This window comes from Monomorium pharaonis, chromosome 2, assembly GCF_013373865.1.
Source record: "Monomorium pharaonis isolate MP-MQ-018 chromosome 2, ASM1337386v2, whole genome shotgun sequence".
Taxonomy (NCBI): Eukaryota; Metazoa; Arthropoda; class Insecta; order Hymenoptera; family Formicidae; genus Monomorium; species Monomorium pharaonis.
The window spans coordinates 25,291,526-25,313,234 of NC_050468.1; the positions used below are offsets into that span (position 1 = coordinate 25,291,526).

The 21,709-nt window shown below is 37.4% G+C and overlaps 1 protein-coding gene across 1 annotated transcript in view; it reads right to left on the minus strand.

Annotated features, from left to right (window-relative positions):
• Positions 1 to 20,114, minus strand: part of LOC105835567 (F-box only protein 39) — a 38,213-nt gene extending 18,099 nt beyond the window's left edge. Inside the window, exon 1 of the mRNA XM_012678998.3 lies at positions 12,073 to 20,114. The gene's annotated coding sequence lies outside the window, so the exon portion shown is untranslated. The remainder of the gene's footprint in view (positions 1 to 12,072) is intronic.
• Positions 20,115 to 21,709: the final 1,595 nt, after the last annotated feature.

Consider the following 21,709-nt stretch of genomic DNA (forward strand, 5'->3'; position numbering starts at 1 on the left):
TACCTGACAAACTCAGACATAAAAATATGTACAAATAATTTAGCTTCCGAAACGGACCAATCTCCAATTTAGTTCAAATTTTGGAAATTTCATTTAGTGAAAAAAAACATATGCAAGGATTTTTGGCGACTCAAAAAAAATTTTTTTAAATGTCGGTAAGGAAATCTATAATTTGTAGACAAAAATTTAAATGTGTGTGTGTGTGTGTGTGTGTGTGTGTTTGTGTGTGACCACAGCGAAGCAATGTCTTTGTTTACTTTTTTTATAAGTGTACTTGTAAAATAAGTAAGTGTTAATTCCGTTACCAGACATTGTATTGAAAACCTGCAAACACATGTGAACTTTACTTCGTTTGCAGTGTGCACATGGGTTAGCGACTTGGATGGGGTGCGTGCGTGAGTGAGTAAATAAGTGAGTGAGCCGGGAGTAAGCCGGGAGTGAGCGAGGAGTGAGCCGGGAGTGAGCCGGGAGTGAGCCGGGAGTGAGCCAGGAGTAAGCCGGGAGTGAGCCGGAAGTGAGCGAGGAGTGAGCGAGGAGTGAGCCAGGAGTGAGCCAAGAGTAAGCCGGGAGTGAGCGAGGAGTGAGCCGGGAGTGAGCCGGGAGTGAGCCAAGAGTGAGCCAGAAGTGAGTGAGTGAGTGAGCGAAAAGTGAGCGAGGAGTGAGCGAGGAGTGAGCCGGGAGTGAGCGAGTGAGTGAGCGAGGAGTGAGCGAGGAGTGAGCCGGGAGTGAGTGAGGAGTGAGCCGGGAGTGATCGAGGAGTGAGCCGGGAGTGAGCGAGGAGTGAGCCGGGAGTGAGCGAAGAGTGAACCAGGAGTGAGCGAGTGAGTGAGCGAAGAGTGAGCCGGGAGTGAGCGAGGAGTGAGCCGGGAGTGACCGAGGAGTGAGCCGGGAGTGAGCGAGTGAGTGAGCGAAAAGTGAGCGAGGAGTGAGCCGGGAGTGAACCGGGAGTAAGCCGGGAGTGAGCCGGGAGTGAGCCGGGAGTGAGTCGGGAGTGAACCGGGAGTAAGCCGGGAGTGAGCGAGGAGTGAGCCGAGAGTGAACCGGGAGTAAGCCGGGAGTGAGCCGGGAGTGAGTCGGGAGTGAGCCGGGAGTGAGCCGGGAGTAAGCCGGGAGTGAGCGAGGAGTGAGCCAGGAGTGAACCAGGAGTGAGCGAGGAGTGAGCCGAGAGTGAACCGGGAGTAAGCCGGGAGTGAGCCGGGAGTGAGTCGGGAGTGAGCCGGGAGTGAGCCGGGAGTAAGCCGGGAGTAAGCCGGGAGTGAGCGAGGAGTGAGCCAGGAGTGAACCAGGAGTGAGCGAGGAGTGAGCCGAGAGTGAACCGGGAGTAAGCCGGGAGTGAGCCGGGAGTGAGCCGGGAGTGAGTCGGGAGTGAACCGGGAGTAAGCCGGGAGTGAGCCAGGAGTGAGCCAGGAGTAAACCAGAAGTGAGCGAAGAGTGAGCCGGAAGTGAGCTGGGAGTGAGTCGGGAGTGAGCGAGGAGTGAGCCGGGAGTGAGCAAGGAGTGAGCCGGGAGTGAGCCGGGAGTGAGCGAGTGAGTGAGCGAAGAGTGAGCCGGGAGTGAGCGAGGAGTGAGCCGGGAGTGAGCGAGGAGTGAGCCGGGAGTGAGCCGGGAGTGAGCCGGGAGTGGGCCGGGAGTGAGCCAGGAGTGAACCAGGAGTGAGCGAGTGAGTGAGCGAGGAGCAAGCGAGGAGTGAGCCGGGAGTGAACCGGGAGTAAGCCGGGAGTAAGCCGGGAGTGAGCCGGGAGTGAGTCGGGAGTGAGCCGGGAGTGAGCCGGGAGTGAACCGGGAGTAAGCCGGGAGTGAGCCGGGAGTGAGCCGGGAGTGAGCGAGGAGTGAGCCAGGAGTGACCGGGAGTAAGCCGGGAGTGAGCGAGGAGTGAGCGAGGAGTGAGCGAGTGAGCGAGGAGTGAGCGAGGAGTGAGCGAGGAGTGAGCGCGTGAGCGAGCTGGCGAGTGAGCGAAGAGTGAGCGAGGAGTGAGCGAGTGAGCGAGGAGTGAGCGAGGAGTGAGCCAGTGAGTGACTGAGTGTGTGAGTGAGTGAGTGAAAAAGGGTGCAAGGAAGGGAGCAAACGAGCGAACGTAACTAGATAAATATGTAGCTAGGTAGCTAGGTAGCTAAAAAAAACATGCAAGAAGGATTTTTGGCAACTCGAAAAATTTTTTCTTTAATGTCGGTAAGTAGGAAATCCATAATTTGTAGACAAAAATTTAAATGTGTGTGTGTGTGTTTGTGTGTAACCACAGCGAAGCAATGTCTTTGTTTACATTTTTTATGGATGCACTTGTAAAATGAGTAAGTGTTAATACCGTTACCATACATTGTATTGGAAACCTGCAAACACATGTGAACTTTACTTTGTTTGCAATGTGTACATAGGTTAGCGACTTGGATGGGGTGCGTGCGTGCGTGAGTGAGTGAGTGAGTGAGAGTAAATGAGAGTGAGCGAGGAGTGAGCAAGGAGTGAGCGAGGAGTGAGCGAGTGAGTGAGCGAGGAGTGAGCGAGGAGTGAGCGAGAAGTGAGCGAGGAGTGAGCAAGTGAGTGAGCGAGGAGTGAGCGAGGAGTGAGCGAGAAGTGAGCAAAAAGTGAGTGAGAAGTGAGCGAGTGAGTGAGCGAAGAGTGAGCGAGGAGTGAGCGAGTGAGTGAGCGAGGAGTGAGCGAGGAGTGAGCGAGTGAGTGAGCGAGGAGTGAGCCGGGAGTGAGCCGGGAGTGAGCGAGGAGTGAGCGAGAAGTGAGCAAAAAGTGAGTGAGAAGTGAGCGAGTGAGTGAGCGAGGAGTGAGCGAGTGAGTGAGCGAGGAGTGAGCGAGGAGTGAGCGAGGAGTGAGCGAGTGAGTGAGCGAGGAGTGAGCGAGGAGTGAGCCGGGAGTGAGCGAGGAGTGAGCGAGTGAGCGAGCGAGGAGTGAGCAAAGAGTAAGCGAGGAGTGAGCGAGGAGTGAGCGAGAAGTGAGCGAGTGAGTGAGCGAGTGAGTGAGCGAGTGAGTGAGCGAGTGAGTGAGTGAAAAAGGGAGGGAGGGAAGGAGCAACGAGCGTGCGTAACTGGATAAATATATGCTAGGTAGCTAGGTAGCTAGGTAGCAGTAAGTATGCAAGTAGGTATGTATGTTGGTATGTATGTATGTAGGTATGTATGTATGTATGTATGTATATATAATTAAACTTTACATTTTTTTATTCAAAATTGCAGAAGACGTTTCATTAATGTAAACAAAAGATAGAGAAAATCAAATTGCAATTATTATTATTTTTAAAGTGAAAAGTCAAATAGCGCGCGTGCAGCGCGCGCCTGTAATGTTCTAGTACAGTAAAAAAATAATTTAATGACGTCTTTTTATCAATCTTTGCTCTATAATAGCAAAGTGGAATGTCATTTTTGGGGGAGAGAGAAGGTATCTTGCATGATTTAGTTGATTATAAATAAAAATACAAAAGTATCCGCACACTTGGAAATAAAACGTTATACGCTTCGTGATTATTTGTCTTTCAATTTTGCCAAATTTAATTAACGTGACAAAATAAATTCGTGATTAATAATGAACTTACAATACTTAATATATTAATGACAAAGTAAATATAAAAATAATTTAATAATAAATGAGCCAATTCACGAGAGCGTTTGATTTGATTGGTTTGCACGTGTGCCACTGCTCTCGCGGAGAAACTGTAAAATTATACAAGATGCCGGATGCAAGTTATCATATGTCCCCAAGTTATCTTAATTTAATGGCGCCCCATTAAACATAATCTTGAGTGATGTGACATAGCTCTGGCTAGAGAAATCTTTAATCTAAATTTTTTTAATCAAGGACGCGGCGCGCACGCGTTACGACGAGACTGCACTTTCACTTTTGCGCGAAGTTCGAAACTACATTCGCGGTCGCTTCTACAAAACGCGCGTCGGTTAAACAAATTATATCAAATCGAACTTCATTTGATACATTTTAAATCTTAGCGATACACTTTAAATCTATCGTTATATCTTGAAAAACGTATCACAGCATATACATATACAGTTGTCCTCGACAGATAGATATTCGACGTGTGGACAATTGATATCAACATAACTAAAAAGTGCTTATTTGCATTATTAAATATCCTTAAATATAGATATTAATTAAATAAAAAATTCTTTTTACTTATTTCAAATTGATAACGTCAAAAAGTATATCGTGAAAATTCTTACAATTTCTGGAAGGAAACTCTAATTTTTAAAAATATCATTTTTTATGGCTTATAATTGTATGTACTATATGTACACACATACACACACACATTGTATCGATACACAGAATAAAATTTTTATTTCTATTGCTTTGATTTGAGTTTCCACGGTCAGTGCAAATAACTTGGCGATTGAACCAGATAAAGTCATATATATTTATAAAATTATTTAAAACTGCAGGATATATTTGTACTATTTAGATGTAGTAATATTTAGATAATATTATTATTTAAACATGTAAAAAATATTTAAATAAAGAATAATATAAATGTCAACAAATACAGAAAAGTTTCTTAGCATTAATTCTTCATTTGGAAACTCGAGAAGAAAACATATATATCATATGTGTGATGTAGTCGATTTGACGAAGCAATCGATCAAGGATAAGTAAAGCAAAGAGGAATGTATATATTAATTATGATGTAATTGAGATTTTATTTTCGTTGAAGACGCCTGTCGTGCTGGGCATTATAGTTTTTCTCGTGCAGTTACCCGAGCGTTTTATGCAACCCCCGCTCTCGCGCACGCGTACGGCAAGGACGGTCATAAGAATAATTCCGCGTCAGTGTAAAATCAAGTCGATGCCTGTATAAATATTAATAGATTCGCGCGGATCGAGATTCGAGATGGATTTTCCCAGTGCAATTTCGCAGCGTTCCGCCCAGAGCTAGTTGAGCTCCGTTTGAATAATCGATACACTTATGGCTGTCGTAACGTTGGACTCTACGTCCTTGCGCTCACTTATAACGCGCATTGTCTCTCGCATCCGCCTTGGGTATCCGCATTTTTATGCCTCAGCGGATTGATTGTCGGGGCGACCGACTCGAAGCGAACGCATAGAAACGTTTACGCGACAGGATACTTCGATCCGCATAAATTTATTGAACTCTCGGCATCAATCATGGTCGAATAGGTCCGAAAATAAAGAAGAATTCGAAAGTAAAAATATACAATTTATTCAGGTATAGATAATTATAATTATTGCTGTAGTATAAAAAGAATTCGCATTTTACATAGTAATCTCCAACCAAAAATAACAAAAATAAATGAATTAACTGATAAATAATTGGAATAGATATTTGTTATATGTGCGTCGAAAGTGGTTTCTTTCGTGTCCCTTTTTTGTAGATATAGTCGTGGATTTTAGCACTTTAACATTATTGCACAGTTTGTTCTTTAATAGATGGCGTAAATCGACAAAAAACTTTCGTCTTTTTCAGCATTTCGCATTTCAGCACGTTTCTAACCTTGACTAATTTGTCAATTTGTAAAAACCCAGGACACTCAAGGGACCGCACATTGAAGCACGGGTAATAAAAAATATTATAGCAAAAAGGGCGTAACGGTCTTGATACATAATGTACTATTAATAAACTGCTTCATCCGATTATTCGCATTGTAGCTGAATTATTCACAAGTTATTGTAAAACACAATTTAATATTCGAGTCGTAATTAAAGTATTTTTAAATATGTGCGTTTTTAATTTACTGGTATTAATAATAAGTTTATTATTAATATCTCTCTTTTTCCTTGTCTCTCTCTCTCTCTCTCTCTCTCGCTCTCTTCTTCTTCTCTCTCTCTTACCCTTCTCTCTTCTCTTGTCTATGGACTTCTAATTTATCTCCATTATGTGCTCAATAAATTTAATTCTCTGCACTATTTTCCGTTCGTTAACTTCTCAATTTATTTATAAATCATATCGAAAGATTCATAATTTGCATGACAATCAAACTAATACTTCACGCAAAGCATATATTCTATGTCAATTACAATAAATTGTAAAAAAGTTATAGTTAATAGTTTAAAATAAGTAACAAACAAAGATAATTTTTTTTCTTTGTAAAAACAATTACCTACATCGCAAGTTTACGACTTCCGCTATGCATTGATACATTTATATAACACTAGTTAAAAAACTTACCACAGCGAAGTACACGGCTTAAGATCGGTTCACACTATATGGCACTGACCGTCACGTATCGGTAACGGTACGCACCGACATGACAAAATATTGAAACATGTGTTTTAATTGCGACTGTTCACACTAACCGACACTGACCGACGTTCCATCAACGGGACGTATCGACGCCGACCATTATTATCTCAAAGAATGTTTCGACGGTCCATGGCGATACGTATCGGTGCTGGTCTGTCAATGAATTTGTACAGGTAGAAAACAGACGCAGAGACGCATTTATCAAGAAAAATTAATTGAAACTGTTAAAATCCATGAGATTTTATACATAATGAGTGACGGTCCGATATAGTGTGAACCGACCACCTTTACTCGTGTCTATTGTCTAATTCAACTCGATCGCTTGTTGAAAAATCATACGAAAGCAGCGTTTAGACCATAGTTATCAGATCGATAGCACTTACAACTGCCGAATCGGCATGGAATAATGATGCGAATGCCAAAAGAAAAAAAGGGACGAGAGTAAAGACTCGGGTATACTTATCGCTCGAAATCCTCGAACGCATCTGACCACGAAGCTTGTAATAAAATCACACAAGAAGAAAAGTTATCCAAGGAGAACGCAAATCCATCTAAACAGCAGATAATGCGCTCTACGTTAACGAGGATGAGGCTGGCTGTTTTACTCACAAGCCAGAAAATTGCGAGCCACTCTTGCTTGAGGATCGGATTTGTAAATCTAGTCAGAAAAAAATCAGAGATTTTCTCCGCTTGATTTATTGATGTGATACGCCGACAAAATGTATATGTTTGTGCTGGTGTGTGCATGTACCGCGGACGCAAGACCTTTACAAGAGAAGAGAAAATGCTGCTAGAGATTATCCGGACGAGTTATGGAAGTGCAAAAATAATGGCATGAAGAAAAAGAGCGAGAGAAAAAGAGAGAGAGGGTAGAGTAAGCAGGCAACGTAATCACAGAAGGATGGAAATTGCAAATGGGAGCATATGTTATTCTTTTATTTTCTAAAGATTAATGACAAAGATTAATGACAAAAGATTAAATGTAAAATAAACGTTAAATGATCAGGTAATTTTAGAATAAAAATGAATTAAATATAGAGGGATTACAAAAAATGTAAAAATAAATTATCAAAAATAGACAATATATAAAAGAAACGTAAAAATAAATTATAAAGATAGAGTATAAAAAGTAAAGCGATGTGAAAACAAATTTTAGGATAGATTATAAAAAGATATAAAATAACATATTCTCTTACATCTGGCATATAAAAAAGGTTATTCTTTTTTTCTGTGATTGCATGTAAGAAAATATATACATTTAATTTTTTTTGTTTGCAAAATAATTCATGATTAATTTGCTTTCTTGTGTTTAAATGTCTTGCAAACTTATTATAAAGAAAAATCGTCAGTACCAGTATACCACTTTGCATTTAGATTATATTTCTTAAATAAAAGATAAAAATAAACTTTAGAAATATAAACTTTATATTAAATATGAATTAGAAAGCGTCTTCTAAGATATAATAGTTTTTATAATGTCGTTTCAAATTTTGCAATAATAATTTTGTAAAAGAAGTAAAAATATATTTAATTAAATAAATCCTAAAATTGACATAGTCATAATAATGCTACATTTTCCTTTTCCTTTCTTGACATCTTTCTTAACATCTTTTTTAACAAAATACTTACAAATTAGAGTATATGAAGATTTTTAACTCTTACATAAATATAATATTAAACAGTATTAAATTAACCAGTAATTATTATTTATTTATTTGAGTATTAAAAGTATTAACATCAGTGCTTTTAATATTTAAATTAGTATTAATTACTAGCCAATGTAATGCTGCCCAGTATTACATCTTTTAAAAGAAAAAGCCGTTTACTTCAATGTGAAACCTTCCTTTTCAATTTATACAAATATCTTATATGCCGCAAGATATCATTTCCATAACATGTAATGCAACAATTTATAAAAATGAGAATGGGCCTACTTATTAAGCAAATTAGTCTCCTTGTGTGTATGTGTGTGTGTGTCGTTTGCTCCTACATAATTTTACAATCTTTGTCTTATTGATCAGTGCGCCATTTAATCATTATTTTATGTTTTAAACCATATAAAAAAAATAAGAAAAATACAAATAAAATAATTTTAAGACGCTATGCAAAATAAACTAATATCATTTATCTTTAATATATTTTGTTGTACATCATTGTTTAAATTTTGCAGCTTACTAATAAAAATTATCAATTTTATTCTCACTATCAAAAAATTTGTTTTTAAATTTTCTATAGAAAAAACTCATAAATATATATATATATATATATATATATTTATGGGTTTTTATATATATTTGAATAATTTTTTCTTTTTTAATTCCATCGTAAAACCTCTAATGTGCTCGCTAATTTAAATGATACATCCGTGGAGAAGATACACATCAAAGATTTAAAGTTGTATATATCATTTTGTTGATTCCGACTAATTTTCTCAACTTATTTACCTGGTCCATCAGAATCTATTGTCATTCCTGTTCCAAGTTCGAACACTATCTTAGAGGTGAATAACATGAAAGAGGGCCGAAGAAACATTGTCGATAGACTCGCGGAGTTGCTGCTACTCATGCAACAAGAGGCTCCGATGTCGAGCTTTCAGGCCGTTATAAAGGCCATCATACACACTTTCCGTAAGACGTAACAATAAGATTTCGACCAATCACGTACTGTATTCAGTCGGTTACGATTACGGTTGCCCAATCCAATGCGTCGAAACCTTGCTGTTACGTCTTACGGAAAGTGTGTGTGATGGCCCTAAACGCTTGATTGCGGGAGTGAGACCGGACGCGAAGCGTAGGGACGCAGGCCGGTTTCGAAGTTCTTGAAGACTATCGAGAATCACGGGAAGAAAGTATCGAATGGGCGACATTATCTAAGCAAATTATATTTTTATCAATGAAATCAATGTTTAGTTTCTAAAAAATAAAAGTAAAAATAAGTATCGCTTTAGAAAACCTAGGTCTGTATTGGTGACAAATCTCAAAAAGAATAAGATTTGATTATCTAATTAAAAAACGCTCCCTATTCTAATTCTTTATTTAATTGATTTTTATTAAGAAGGTATTTTATATATATATATATATATATATATATATATATATATATATATAAAAGCTGCTTTGTTTTACTTTGTAATTATTATAATTACTTTTATAAGCGCGTAAAGATATAATTAGTAAAAGTAATCGGTAAAAGCAATGCCTTCTCGAAGCATCAATTGCGTGCACTTGTGCATTATTTAAAGCGCGTATTGCACGGTTGTATGTAGGATTTTCTCGGGATGGGAATGGGAGACAGGAGATTTTGCTATATATACATAAGCCGCTTTTATCTCGGCACAAATTCAAGAACGCAAGAATGCAAGCGATCTCTTTTGTGATGAGTACTCCGTTGTACGAAATGATATCAAAATTAATTACTGTAATAATATCTTAACGCATAGTAGCAACGAAATATGTATATAGCAGAAAGTAGTTTTGCTCGTCTATAAGGCGAAGCAGAATCTAAAGAAAATCCTTAAATACCTAACAAACATTTTTATTACCGTCTCGAATGATTTTAAATCAGAAATATTTATATTTAACTAGCTATGCCTTGCCACGCGTTGCTGTGGCTCTCTATTCTTATGCTACGTTTTTTTCAAATTTTCTTTGCTTTCGTTGTTTAACTTTCAAGAGCCTTGCTTTACTGTTGCTCTTTTTATTTTATTTTTGAATAAGCATTTATCTATCTTTAATAAATCTAATATTCATTTATTCACGTACTTCTAACTTTTTTTTCTAAAAGCTGCCAGGGATTTAGAAATCCATTCAAAAGACTGTTTTAAATAAGTTCCTTTTTTTCAATAAAATAAAAGCCATCTTTATTTTTCTTATTACCTTAATTTAAACACAATAAAAACATTCTTCGCCTCTCCCGTCTCTCCCCGTCTCTCTCGGTCTCTCCCCGTCTCTCTCCGTCTCTCCTGTTCTCTCCCCGTCTCTCCCGGTCTCTCCCCATCTCTCCCGGTCTCTCCCCGGTCTCTTCCCGTCTCTCCCGGTCTCTCCCCGTCTCAATGTGTCAAAATTTCAATAATATTAATGAAAAACTATTTTTTACATTTAAACTATGGCCATCATTTTTGAAACACCGGTATATCCAAAATCAAACCCCATAAGAACACTCCCGTTTTCGAATGCAACGTTGTGTCAAAATTTCAAAGCAATTGGTGAACAATTTACAGAGATCTTAGATGAGGAATAAACATTTACATTTTTATTTATGTAGATAATGTCTCTACAAGTCATCAATACATGTTTGCGTGTATAAATAATTATTTAAGTTTATAATCACCAGCATAAACTACGCTCCAATAAATTCGTCAGTCTTAAAACATAATTCTTTCCATAATTAATTTGTAACATGTAATATGTAATATATAATTAAGCAATTTTTTTATATCTTTTAATGCTGATAAGCATCTATAAGAAGTATTCTTTACTTAAATACGAGAAAAAACGATAAATAATTTATTGCAAAAAGTAACACTTCAGTCAAAGTTTGAATCTGGATTATTCCGTGAGAGCTTCCTAGCTAATTCGATCACTTTGAATCCATCGTACAAAAATATATTTAGAAATAAAGACAGAAAAAAAAATCGCCGATCCTTAATTCACACAAACAAAAAATATTCACTAAATTAAATTTCTAGATGTTTTTATGCACAAGCGCATTAGCGTCTAAGAAATCCTTCAGATTCATAAATCATAGGGAGATTGGATAAGGACTTTAGATAAAAATTGTGCGATGAGACTGCTTATCTTGTAGGGGAAAAAAATTAAATGCGCTGATCGATACGACACCGAACGTAATCCGGATAGAAATGAACAAACGCGCGCGTATCGGACGTCGAGAGTTTTAATTTGACAAAAGTTAACACTGATTAATCAATCATTAATATGGCATGAAAGATGTTAATATGTCTGCTACGATTAAATCAGTTTGGATTGACGTCGTTTTCTCGGATAATTAATTATCTCTCTTAATCTTTTGTTAAGAGATCCTTTGTATTATTCTTTTAATATCAGAATATGATAACCATGATCTACTCAGAAGCGGGTTTTCCCAGATCTCTTTATTAACAATAGATCTAAATGGAATTTTATTATGTGATCAATACGCATATCTATTCTTTACAAAAAACTCATACAAGAGATAAAATACTTCGCGTCTTTATATATATAATAATATTGTGTAAATCTTTTTTGTAAATAATTGATAATTAATAATTTTATCGTATGTTTTCACGTTATTTCTTTGTTGTAATATTTTAAAAAATTATATATATGTATTTTTAATTCAATTTGTAAACAAATTAAAAAAATATCTTTTTTTAGTTTTTGTTTAAGAAAACCTATACCTATATGGGATAAGTCAAGGCAAATTGAATCACAGAGTGAATCGGATCAAATTTTCGGATTGATTTATTAGTACGGTTTTAAGTTTATAATTTTAAATGAAGGGAGAGAGAGACAAAGTAATTCATGCTCCAGAATAACAAGTTTTGATCAAAATATATAACGAATATGATCTCAAATCTTACTTTGATCCGATTTCGTCCTTTCAGTTAGCTTTAGTCTATCCTAAGTCTTGACGATTTTCTTCTAAATATAAATAAGGTTAAATATAATATAACGCACAATAAAATACAATATAACAAAATTGTATATAATAATACAGTAGATGTAAAAGAGGTACAACTTTTAAAAACGGATTGCTTTAATGGACGCCTTTATCGATAGCGCTTTTATCAGGCTCTCTGAATAATACGGTCACCGCATAGCCTCTTGATGATCATGCAAAATCCACAAGCACCAGCGACTCACCTGTGGCGACGTCGCTCGTTTTTCGTTCTGCGCGAATGTATTCATAGACGCGGGTGAAAAACGTATCTCGCGAGTCCCGATCGCGGAACACGCGATCGCGCGCGGACGCATTCCGCGGGTCAACTGACCGCGACGATCGAGAAGAATTCAGTCTATCTCGCAACGCCAGCTGAAACTTTTCGTCGACCTTGCGTAATCGCGGTCGTACGTTCCCCCTCGCAACCAAATCGGCGATCGAGCGGATAATCGAACGGATCGACGTAAAAATGTGCTGCGCGCAAATTTGGAGAGAAAATAAAATCAAGTCTTCTATCATCTGATTTGACTGTTGATGCAAAAGATTTGCCAATTAAAATTGTAAACGTATGAATTTCAGCTAAATCAAAGCAAAATGACCATCACAGGTTTCGACGTCCTGCTGTTATCTAGAAATTTGTTGACTTTTTTTTTTAAACTTTATTTTTCCAATTCTATTTAATTAAACAAAGTTGATTGATGGAAGAACGACAGCGTTAATATTTATCTACGCTTTTTATTTATACTGTTTTGTGTTAACCATGGAGGATTTGTTCAGTGTATATATTTGCACGTACACAATAATACTTTATAAAATTGCTGTAACACGTGTCCCCAGATATTTTCACATTGTTTTCGAAATATATCGAGAGAGATCTTTTAAAATACCGCATATCGATTTGCGTATTAAAATATGCGCGAAATTTTTGCCGAGATTGTTAATCTGCAACGAGAAATTCGGAGTAATTAACCAAATTGGGGATAGGAGCTCGTGAAACGCGCGAACATAAATTACAAGAATTTCAGTAATTACGAGTGCTTGTCAAACGTTTTTACATCGCGGAATGCCGATCGCGTTTCGAACTACGTGCACCGATAGATCTTTACCGATCTATTAAACGCTGCCAATTCGCGAAATTTATATCCACATCTTTAAACCGAGATAAACATTAATCGCAATTTGAAAATATTTCTGGGCCTATTAGCATGCCTGATCGTGATCATCTTATAAAGTCCATGTATCCGGCTATTAATTAGCATTCCCCGACGATCCGGTTAAACCGAGAATGCGACGTAATATAGACGTTAAAAAATACAACTCAAATGCTGAGATGCATAATACAATGTAAATGAATCCGTCGGAGCGGTTAATCGATTATTTGGTCCACCGATTCTCTAATCTCACGAAGACTATCGTTGATCGTTCGAGTGCAAAATTCCACGAGCGATAACGATTCAACATTGTTGCGACTGTAACGCATAAAAATACATTTCTTCCTAAAAATTAGTTTGCGATTGAAATATTGATTTCTATTTTTATATATGCAAATATTTATATATATTTATATATCTATTACGCAAAATTGTACACATAACGATTGCTATATTTATTCATTAAAGAAAGCTGCACGGAATGTGATTTGGTGGTTAAAAATAAAAAAAAAAAATCGCGAGCGTTATGTGTGGAAAGCAAAAGACGTTCCTAACGACTCCCCGTGGACGAATAAAAAGCGGTGCGTAATCAACGACGAGGACACCCGAAGGATTTGGAATAGCGGCGGTTTTTCGAGGAATTTACGTTTCTAAGAGAAAACGAAAGTAAACAAGCAAAGCGATCTTAGCGTCTCGTTCGTTTCGACACGATTGCATTCGAAATTTTGCGCGGCGCGCTTACGCAATACAACCACCGGGCACGAGCGCGGCGCAGCACGGTGCAGCGGCATTCGGGAAATCGTGGGTGCAAAAGGAGAAATTTATTCGACGACGTTGCGTCACGGCGCACGACCGCTGGGGGGATTTCATTCTATCGGATGGCCTCTAGGACAAGCGTGTACTCACGCATGACAACACTCGTATACGCGTATGCGCGCATGGCCGCAGGAGGCGTTTGCCGGGCGGATGTGACAATTCATATTGTAATTAATTGCCGCGAAACGCCGCTATTACGAAACTGTCGCGAGTGAATGTCACGGCACGATTGTACTTTCGATCGATCTGAATTCATAATTGCCACCGCCGCATGGGAAACGAGTTTAATTACACGCTACCGTAACGGGTTATGATAAAACGGAATTTCGTTTTCGAATACCGGTTTAGTAGTCGACTTACCTCATAGAGCTGCACTAGCCCCACGCAACTGCAACGCGATATACGCGAAAGCCCAGCGGGCTCGCGACTAAAAAGTATAAAACGTTACGCGCATGCCGAATATTATCGTAAGTGACCGTGATCAATCAAGCAGAAATATCAAGAGGAACGTAGAGATTTTATATTTACTGAAGTTTTAAAACTTGGAGAATCGGAGATCGGCAGTGATATCGGCAGATTTTTTTTATGGAAGTGCGTGTAGTAATCAGTTTCTGCTTCCTCGGTGATTTTGATAAGAAAAGTAGCATTCTAGTAGTAATTTAACGCAACTATAAGACCGTTATTATAAGCGGAATTCTTTATATGAAATATTAATAGATCTGTTCTCTTATTGCTTGTATTTCTGCACTCCTCATTTTTTTTTTTTTTTACGCTCGAACGTTTGTCATGTTTCAAGCGCTAAAATTTTTAAGAATGTTAAACAACGTAAATAAATCTATTATAAATTAAACACAAATTAAACACAAATAAGAGAAATAGGTAACACGTACTCGATAAAAAAAGTGCAAAAAAGATATCTACAAAAAGTAGGGAAAAAGAAAGGGTACAAATGACGACAGATCACTTCGATTCTCTGTTTACATTTATTTTCATTTTTTTTTTTATAGGTAACATTTTGACATTTTTATTATATATAGGGATATATATATATAATGGACAAGTCAGAGAAATAAAAAAAAGAAATTTACCAAATCGGCGCCCACCTATACGCTCGGAAATCGCACGAAGTAGATAGCTCTTTTTTTCTCTTTCTCTCTCTTTCACTTGTTTTCGTTCGCATTCTCTCTCTCCTCCTCTCTATCTTAATTTCACTAACTCCATCCATCCATCCATTCATCCATCCATATTTTACATATATATCTTCTCCCTCTTAAAACGGATAATGTTAAGTTTAATATTACAATTATTATTATCAATAAATCATCAAGACATTCCGTGCCACGTTCCCTCGGGATTCATGCTGCACGTTCCATTCAGGCCGTAATAAATTTGACTATAAAAAGAAACGTAATAATATAATAATTTCTGATATCGTGACTACATAATTATGATGTATAATGTAATATTAGTACATTAGTCCCTTCTTTTTTTATATAATAATAATGTTTGTAGGTTCTTAATTTATGAAATATACATTTTGCTTAACAAATATAATAAATACAAAACAAAATTGGTTGGGCACGGAACGTGTTAACAGTAATTATCGTAAATTCCGTACGCGCGGCATGCGTGCGTCGTTGTTTTTAGGTTTTTTTTTTCGCGTGTACATGTATAGAGAATATCGATTTATATTGTATTGTACGCGTTTATCTGTATACACGTTCGATCATGTCTATCGCAAGTACGCATGTATTATGTACGTATGTATGTATATGTGTATGTGTATGTGTGTATGTGTGTATGTGTATATGTGTATACATATATATAGGTATATAAACTTATTAAATGTTTATATTGTAGGATCAAGCTTCGACCTGCTCATCGCGAGGACAATCCGAAGAGAGGAAGATGACGCGAGAACTGTCAAACGACTGAAACGAGAAACGAAGAGGAACATTTGAGTAAAGAGGACACTGCTAGATAGGAAAAAGGAAAGCGCGAAGTTAAGAAGGGGGGAAAGGGAAGAAAGGAATAGGAAAGCGCGATTCTTCTGACACGGCGGCTTCGCTTCAATCACTCTAATTGGTCGCCGGAAGTCGATGCGACCCAATCTTGATTCAAGAGAGCGACCAGCGGAACTTCCGGCATTATCGATCTTGAAATCACGCGAGAGTGATCTTCGATCCGCACCAATCCGAATCCGCACAGGAACGATCTTCCGGATTAGTGTGCCTTTCGTGTCGAACTTTATTTTAGGAATAATTAGTATTTAATTCGTGTTTTACTAAAGATTTTTGAATCGTTGATTACGATTCATAATTTATAAATATGTAAAAATTTCAACATTTAAAACGGCGGATCCAATATGGCGAATCCAAATCCCACAAAATTTAGCATTTTGATCCGCTATATTCGATTCATCGTTTTTAATTTTGAGATTTTTACCTGCACATTCATTATCAGCGACCTCGAAAACCATTGTATATTTATATATAAATACAACAAATTTCAGAAGAAATTAATTTTTGAAAAATCAAGACATATATGTCCCATCAGGCACGAAAGGATTAAGGCTATCGCACACAACATGACATAAGCTCTATAAGCATAGCATAAGATCGTTGAAGCAATGAGCTCTCAGCATAAAGTTGGATGGCCCTAGAGGCTGTCGCACGCAAAATGGCATAAACTGCATATGCATAGTATAAGAGCGCTACGCCAATGAACATCTTATGTTAATCAATATGGCGACTTTATGCTGGGAGCTTATCGGTTCAACGATCTTATGCTATGCTTATGCAGTTATGCAGCTTATATCATTTTGTGTATGACAGCCCTTTTATGACCCTCGCACAATGAGTGCGATGAGCAACGAGTGATATCCAACGAGTGATATTCAATGAGAATTCTGCTTCTTCCAATATGATGTAATGTACGAAAATGCAGAACTCTCATTGGATATCATCGCTTGTCGGTTATCGCGTTCAATGTACGAGGGCCATTAGGGTCTAAACACATAAAATGCATAGCATAAGCATAAAAGCTAAATCAATAAGCATCCAGCATAAAGTCCTCACATTCGCCACAAGATGCTCATTGCTCCAGCGGTCTTGTGCTATGCATTTTGTGTATTTTAACCCGTAAACGGCGAAAAGATCGTGCATTGAAAGGAAGGCGTGACACACGTGAGCCGTGTGTGCACTCCTTACGAGCTGTCGAAAGAAGAATGGCGGTGAAGGGCTACAACGATATTTTCTCGTTACAGTACCATGTATATATAACATTTTCTTTCTTTCTTTCTCCCCCCCCCTCTCTCTCTCTCTTTCTCTTTCTCTCTCTATATCTCTCTGCGCGTTCCATTATGATATTGATATTGTCTATGTCACTACATATTGCAACAAATGCGGGCTTACACGTATACACATATACATACAATATACACGTACACATACAATATAGACACATATAGAGACTTGTACATACATACACATGTACACGATCATAACGCGGTCACTAATTTTGCCGCTACTAGAAAGTAATAGCCATTAATCAGTGTAATAACTTAATTGTAATGGATGGTCGAAGGGACGAGATCTCTTTCTAGCGCGCCGCGGATAATTGTGAAATATCGTTGTAGCCAAATTTTCATAGCCGCTCATTATCCCGTACATTTGAACTAATTCGTCGCGATCGACATATCGATTCTCTTCCCGTATGCAAGGCGAAAGAGCTTTCATTCATTTAATCATTCCTTCTGCTCTTCGTGACAGGTTCCGCTATTGATTGACATTCAATCGGGCGAAAGGATTCGACGATCTCGACCGAAAGATTTTCAAACGTACCGAGTTTAACAATGTATAGATTTTACGTGATCGTTTCAGAACAAATAACGAAAACGGTCAAATAATATACATATATATCTTTATTTTTATAGTATGCAAATATATATATATATATATATATATATCTGTATTTCTGTACGTGATATATGTCGCTTCCCTCGACATTTTGCAACCGTTTTCCCCTTTTCTATCTTTTTCGCTCGTTCACGCATAGTAGGTCTTATTAAAAGTAAACAGTATTCTTTATATGTCATATTACATATTTATGTATTGAAAAATCAGTTATCTCGGACTTCAAAATATGTTCATCTTCAACCACTTTAAACAGGTGTATGAAAAGTGGTTGGGTTTAGTATGTATTTTATTTTGAAAAAATAAAATGTGATATAACTTAATCACCTTTGTACCGATAAGGTGCCGTTTTTTCACATTGTACTGCAACGATTAAAGATGAAAAGCAGGTATTATGAGAGGATATTTGAAATCGTCGATCAGAATCTCAGGAATTCGATTCCTTGAGACTTGTCTCGCGTCTCATCAATTCATCGGCACGCGTAGACGGCCCGACGTAGATGTGTGTCTTTATCGATACGTGCGTGCACATCTACGTTGCTCAATTCTTCGAACGTTATGATGCTGATCGACGCTTCTTTCGCGGATATTTCCTTAGGATAATGATAATAAATAGTTTCTTTTTTCAACGGTTACACAGAGGGATGCTGCCCTTAGAAGTTCGTGCGCGCGGAAATTCGTGCAACGAGGCGAAGGAATAGATTATTGCGATTCGAGATACGCGAAAGACGTATCTGGGAAGGAGAAGGGACGGCGATGGTAGTAGAGCGATAGGCAATAGGCCAGCAATAGAGGCACTCCAGCCGCGCCAGCGGCTGGATCTCCTTAGCATTAACACGCGATATACCTGAAAAACCAGTTTGCGGGCTTTTTATTAGATCTTTACTTTCGCTCGCGAACTGAAAGTAAGAGTGAACGAGCGAGCGAAGCAAACGAGGCCTGTTAGCGAGCGAGCTAACTAACGGGGTCACCAGTCGATACGGATACGCATGGACGCGCATACATACACGCACGCACAAACACACGCAGATGCGCGCGGATGTACACGAAGAAAGAGAAGAGGAAAAGAGGAAAAGATAGTAAAGCACATGTCAAAATGCGCGTCTATGTGCACGTACACACACATAAATATATATATATATATATACAGGGTGAGTTTTAATGGCTGTCCCAACTTTTTATCATGGGAGATGGAATTGCCGAACTGCAATCTTAGTACACACATGTACGACATATGCATGTGCAAATGCCGTACATGTATGTACTAAGATTGCAGTTGGTAATTCCATTTCTTATGGTGAAAAGTTGAGACAGCCATTAAAACTCACCCTGTATATATATATATATTTATATATTTATATATCTGTCGTACCTATAGGAAAATTTAGGGAAGCGTAAAAGTACGCATATATGCGCGCGTGCGTACACACACACACACACGCACACACACCACACACCCTCTCTACATGCGTATGAGACCCCAAACGCCACGTCCGCCGTTCCGCGTATGTATAATACGCGTATGTAATGTATACGCACAACCCTAGTATACATACGTGAACGCACGCGGTACTGAATGTTTACGGTGCTAATAAAGAAAATGCGGGTTAGTCGCCGCTACGAAAAAGAAAGAGAAAGAGAAAGAGAGAGAGAGAGAGAGAGAGAGAGAGAGAGAGAGAGAAAGAGAGAGAGAGAGAGAGAGAGAGAGAGAGAGAGAGAGAGAGAGAGACCGGGTTTGTTAAGTTGCGCAAATCAGTCGTGATTCGCGATATTATTCCTTTTGTTCGACACGAGTTCGCATTCCGTTCAACGTACACGAAGGCAGAGTTGGTTTCACGCTTCCCCATCTTCACCCTCACTTTTATCTCATTTTCTTTTTTGCCCGGTCTCTGCTTATATCCCTATCTCTATAAATTAATATCCTTTTTTTTTTTCATTTCTCGCATGCTACGAGTTTCAGGCTGCTTCTTCTTCTTTCGACTTTTGACATTCATTTGATATGCGTATTGGCCAGTGTCTCGTTGGGATGATAATATAACGTCCCAATATTAAATTTGATTCATCAATTGCTAGCATTAATCTTAATCATGTGAAAAAAGATACTTTCTTGGTATCATTATGGGTATTTAGTTTTTGGGACCACTTTTACATTTTAATTTAATTACCTTTGAAATTTCAAGAAACGAGACCATGAATAGAAATCGATTGGACACAAATATATGTTAAGGGGATCCAGGAGTGCCTTTGAAATTTGATCGAGGTCGATAATGTAGTCATTCGTGCACATCATTATGAGATTTCATATGTAATTCTTGTATAGATTTAGAAATCCTTTTCCAGAATTAAAGTACACATATTAATATTAATCTATAAATTGGATTTTATATTGAAAACAAAAAAATTGTTTCTTATATTGCTCTACTTATCGACTTTTTACGTGTACATAACCCAAATTTTCGTTTTTTCATTTTCCAATTTGCGGAATGCGAATCTTTTTTTCTAGGATTCTAATCTTATTTCTAATTGCACGATATTATTCCTGAGAGTTTTTTCTAGGGGGCGACGTGATTATTTTATACATATAAACTATAGATTTTTTGTATGAAGCAAATATTGTCGTTAAGTGACTAATAAATAACAATTTTTTTTTATTTATCAGAACAAATTGTACATCGCCCCCTTCATTTTTGTGCGTACTTTAATCCTGTAAAAGGATTTTGCATTCTGTTACTCCAATTCGAAAATCCAAGTTCCCCAAAAAATGTCGGTAACTCTGTCACTCCCGGATCCCCTTAAGGTTCGTATTGTATATCGAATGAGTGCCAAAAATCGAAAAAGAAATACGATCCATGGAATAAAAAATGGATCGTAATTGTATATAGTGCCTTTAACATGTAATCGTGTATTCTGTAATAATGTGTTGCTTAATTCTCCAACTGTATACATAGATCTAAGGCGTTCCTCTTTAGAAAAAAGTAGGTGGAAATTAGAAGAGACTCGAGATTTCAGAATCATTATAAAAGACCAATATATTATTAAATACCAAGCACGTTAAGTATCGTATGGATGCGTCAGATCCATGTATGTTTTCTATACGGAGAAAATTTTAGAGCAAAAATTACTATGGTAAATAGTAAGTGAGGATTAAGGAAGTGATTCTAAAAATTTTTATTATGTTTTTCAACAAATTACTATAGTATTTACAATACTTATGGTATAATTTTCTAAAATTTCTTCTTATGATTCGTGACTACCATAATACATAGTAATTTTTACTATAAAATTTGCTTCGTGTACAAATAATAATTTTGTTAATTACTTATAACAAAACAACAATCTTTCTCTGAAAGAGATTTTGATAAACTGTTACTTCCTTATTTAGTTATTATATTGCCAATAAATAGATTACTGGACACCGCACAAAGTTCGTTACTCAAAGTATACTAAAAATGAAAAATATTTTTGTAAACAGTATTTATGAAAGCAATTATAAAATATTCAACTACAATAATAACAGATGTTTTATAAATTTTTTCAACATTTTTTGAATATTTTAAGCAAGAAAAAATAGCGTCGGACATAATAAATTCACTGCAAATGTATGTATATATTAGGAAGTTACCGAAAAAAAATGTATACAGTCGAAAAGTTAAATATCCGCAGTGTAATAAATTCTAGTTCACCAATTCACTAATCCTAATTGTGCGATTCAATTTCCTTTGCGGGAAATTTTAGAAACGTATCATCTTCAAAACAAATATTTGAGATTTTCCGCATGCCGATAATTATAGTTTTTTATATTCGATAATAAATAATTCGTAAATAAACAAAAAAACAATAGATGCGGCGGTTTTGAAATAAAAGTGAATCAAAGTTCGTTTTCTTGGTGTGCGCGCGGGAATGTGGCGCGAATTTCGGCTGAGTTACAGCACGACATGCGAATGTCGGGATAATAACAG